At 41.2% G+C, this 4,487-nt stretch overlaps 1 long non-coding RNA gene across 1 annotated transcript; it reads right to left on the bottom strand.

The window, feature by feature from the left end:
• Positions 1-2,710: 2,710 nt before the first annotated feature.
• LOC104952191 (uncharacterized) lies at positions 2,711-4,481 on the bottom strand. Its single transcript, XR_799094.1, has 3 exons — positions 4,259-4,481; positions 3,529-3,573; positions 2,711-2,778 (listed from the first exon to the last, which is right to left on the bottom strand). It is a non-coding gene; the product is annotated as an uncharacterized lncRNA (long non-coding RNA).
• Positions 4,482-4,487: the final 6 nt, after the last annotated feature.

Here is a 4,487-nt window from a genome sequence, read left to right as displayed (position 1 = left end):
GGCATAAATTCTCCGAGTTACAATAAAATAATTCTCGGATGTACATAAATATTCTCGGAGTTACATAAATAACTTGCTCGAGTTACATAAATAATTCTCGGATGTACATAAATAATTCTTTCGATGGTACATAGAATTTCTCCGAGTTACATAAATAATTCTTGATGTACATAAACTTCTCGAGTTACAATAAATAATTTCCGAGTTTAATAAATAATTCTCGATGTACAAAATAAGTTCTCGAGTTTACATAAATAATGAGCTCTTAATAAATACATGTAGCTCTTAATAAATACATGTAGCTCTTAATAAATACATGAGCTCTTAAAAATACATGTAGCTCTTAATAAATACATGTAGCTCTTAAATACATGTAGCTCTTAACAAATACATGTAGCTCTTAAAATCTGCTCCAAAATGATGCTCCCTGTAAAATGTTAAAGTGATCAGAAAACAATATTTCTGTATAATTCCTCCAGAAACCTGAGAATCAATCAGAGCGTCAGACGGCAGAGACAGCTCTGACGTCACGTTGTTTACGTCAGGAGACATCTTATATATTGGTGTTCTCTGATATGTCTTATAAACAAGAGACATAGTACTCATACTATATCTTTCCCCTAGACCAGGGGTGTCAAACTCAAGGCCCGGGGGCCAAATCCGGCCCGCCACTTCATTTTATGTGGCCCGCAAGATTTATCAAAGAATATAATGAGTTTATTATAATGTTACGTGCCGCTTTACAGGAGCACGTTGCCCATAAACTACACTTCCCACAATGCATCTCACTTTGTGACATGCGCGATGAAGAGACTTGCAATTATTTTCCCTAGACTTCTGCTTTCAGACGAAGTTAATTATGAAGTTATTACCCTATCTGATAATAATCCAATGCAGAGGAAATAATGTAAAATAATACATTATTGTATATTTACCACCGGCCCTTTGAGTTCAACCATAATTCTAATGTGGCCCGCGATGAAGTTGAGTTTGACACCCCTGCCCTAGACTCTATTTAACTATTTATAATAACAATCGGATCTTAAATGTTCACTAAAACACCTTTTATTAACACCTTAATATATCAATTAAAACTCAATCCTCCACACAAAGGACCCACAGAACATCCAACCAACCTCCTCCTTCTCTCTTCACTCGTATAACCCAGAGAGCCTCTTTAGTGACCAGCAGAACATGTTTTAACGTTACTCTAACCTCCAGAGGATGAACACTCAAACCTCTAACGTCCTTTTTGAGGAATAATCAGACAGACTTCGGTGACGTCTGAAGTTTCTAGTATGTCAGTGGTTCCTTGAACGCACCGCAGAAGGAGCCTCAGAAGGAAGCCTAAAGTCCCAGGACTGATGGATTATCCCTCAGGTTTCTGCTCTCCACAGAGGAATGAAATCAATCTGAGAGCCGACGGATGCTTTGGAAAATGGTTTTGCTCTGACGTAAGGAATGTGCAATCAGGAGTTAATGGACTAAAACCACCGGCATGGAGCTGGAATACTTCTGGAGTCCGGCAGTAGATGTGCAGCGGTCAGATTTCCCAGAAGCCCCGGGGATAGATGGAGTAGATGTGGTCTGATAGGCTGGCAGTGATCGCAGCTGCAGATTGAAACAGTCAGCAGATCTGTGGTCAGCTGAGAGGCCTTCACTCGACCACAGGCATCAAACTCTGCAGCTGGAAACTGCTGAACTCAATCCACAGTCATGTGCCTATACACTGAACAAAGAGAGAAGAACTCAAACCAAACTCCAGTTAGAAATCTGTAGAATCCGAGCTAATCCACAGCAAACTGTTATTACAAATCTACAGATTCCACACATTTGTTCCCAATGTTCTGATCTGTATTAAAGAGAACGACTCGCACCAAACTCCACAGATTCTTCCCTTGAACTTGAGCTGCGTTGAACAGAAACGCTCATCCTTATAAGTGAGGGTTTGATTTTTGAACCAGCTGTGAGTGTTTGCACGTGCTCAGTGTGTCTGTTTTCTCAGCGTGGTTCAAAATCAACATATTCTACAGATTTTCCACAATAATCTGATCTGTATTAAAGAGAACGACTCAACCCAAACTCCAGCTCAATCCACAGATATGTGCCTATGAACTGAACAAAGACAGAAGAACTCAAACCGAACGAACTCCAGTTAGAAATCTGTGGGATCTGAGCTACATTAAGTGAATAACCCACACAGAACTCCAGCTCGAGCTGCATTGAACAGAACCACTCATAACCAGCTGTGAGTGTTTGCACGTGCTCAGTGTGTCTCTGTCTCCTCAGCGTTATTCCATTACTGAAGGAGTCCATCGGGATCCTGATGCAGCGAACGCCTCCCTCTCTGGACCAGAAGCTGCCCGAGAGCTACCAGAGGGTCAGTAAAAACACTTCTAAATCACCTCTGCGTCTGCGTACGAAACAAACTCTGACTTTCTGTGACCTTTAGTTATTGTTTTCTCCCATATGTCCTGGCTTCCTTCCTCATTTTCCATCTAGCCACTAGACGCCTAAACAGACATTTCTAACTCGTTGTCTTTCCTCTATATTCGTGTTACTCACAGTTTGATGAGTTGCTTGTCCTCCGATGGTTTGGATGATATTGTGCAATGCTCAAAATAAAANTGTAATATAACGTGTGTTTGTGTGTGTGTGTAATATAACGTGTGTGTGTTCCAGGCGTGTTGCTGCACATCATCGCTGACACTCTGGGCAGTGTTGGAGTGATCACTCCAACACTGCCCAGAGTGTCAGCGATGATGTGCAGCAACACGCCTGGAACACACACACGTTATATTACACACACACACAAACACACGTTATATTACACACACACTAATAATAACACACACTTCAGAATGTGCCCTGCTGTTTGTGTTGTGACCTGAAGACACTTTGATCAGGACAGACTCCTTGTTTCTAAAACTTCATGACACTTTTATTCATTCATCCATTTTACTCAGAAACACACCAGTACCCCGGCAAGTATTAGTGCTAATGGAGCTTATTAGAAAGTGAAGGTTGTTGCATTAGCTTCAAACAGGAAAATAAGAAACTATAAATAAAGAGAACCATAAAGTGAAATCAAACTGTTCTGAATGTTAGTTTTTAGTTCAGGTACTTTTGAAAAGATAATTAAAAAAGCTTGTGTCGGGAGAATCAGTTTATTTTGTAAAAACAACCACATGGAGACATCTCAGTGTTTCTGGGGGCTAAACAACATGATGGTGTGACGGCGCCCCCTGGTGGTCAAGGAGCAGTGTACACGCATTACAGTATGTTTTAAATGTTACCCTAATTATATCTATTTAATCATTTAAATAAGTTTATGAATGAAAATATTAATTGACATTTTTTCGACGTCACAAAGCAGTTTTTATTTCTCATCAGGATCAAAAGACTTCTTTGTGTTGGATTCTTTTATCACTGTTAAAAAACAAACTATTTAAATCTTTAATATGAGAGTCCATGTTCCAGACGTGTTGTGTTTTGTGTTTTCTCAGTAATTAGATGCTTCATTCTCACCCTGAAGGATCTGTTTACTGGCTCCTTTCCCCGGAGTCAGCTGGTCTGCAGGACAAACACACATTTAGTTAAAATAATACAAACAGGAGAACTCACACTGAAGGAAAACAACACCCCGAGAACCATCCTCTGTTACTCCTCGTGGTGTCATGAATTCTTGCTCTTCCTGCACGGTGAACGAAGAATACAAAAACATAGAAAAGTCTTGATGCAAAATGTATTAGTATGTAGTGTCTGCTCTGATTGGTTAGCTGGCCGGCTCTGTTGTGATTGGTCAACCACTTAGAGATGTCCCGCCCCTTAGCCTGTCACGTACAATGTGTTGAAGCGGTAGCAAGGATTTAATAGATTAGATAGAGCTTTACTGTCTCTCTTGGGCATCGAGATAATAAACAGGACAATCAGTGGTAGATACAGAACAGAGATCACATGGCAAAGAAACAAACAAGAAACATACAGGTTCAGCACTTTCCCTATCGCACACACATCAAATATTGAACTCATAATAATAGTGTAATATGGGTATTAATAGTGACGTCACTCTGTTATGGAAGTAAACAAACGAAGTGCGAAAAATAACCACATTTGTAAAAGGTGAAAAACTCTTTAATTGGCAACATTGTTTTTGTGATGAGTTTTCTTCAAGCAACCAATCAGAGAGGAGGTCACTGATGGGCAGGTGACCTCTTTAAAGGTGAAGGTAAATAGATGCTTGGGAGCAGCCTCTCACCGTGACAGTGTGCATCGTCATGTCCTCCGTGGCTGTGTCCGTGTCCATCGTGTCCTCCGTGGCTGTGTCCGTGTTCATCGTGTCCTCCGTGGCTATGTCCGTGTCCATCGTGTCCCCCGTGGTCCTTTCCTCCGTGGCTGTGTCCGTGTTCATCGTGTCCTCCGTGGCTGTGTCCGTGTCCATCGTGTCCTCCGTGGCTGTGTCCGTGTCCATCATGTCCCCCGTGGTC

The sequence above is a fragment of the Notothenia coriiceps genome, unplaced genomic scaffold (assembly GCF_000735185.1).
Source record: "Notothenia coriiceps isolate Sejong01 unplaced genomic scaffold, NC01 NC01_scaffold00019719, whole genome shotgun sequence".
Lineage (NCBI taxonomy): Eukaryota > Metazoa > Chordata > Actinopteri > Perciformes > Nototheniidae > Notothenia > Notothenia coriiceps.
Note: the sequence above shows the minus strand (reverse complement) of the source record. Positions and strands in the feature narration are given on the sequence as shown.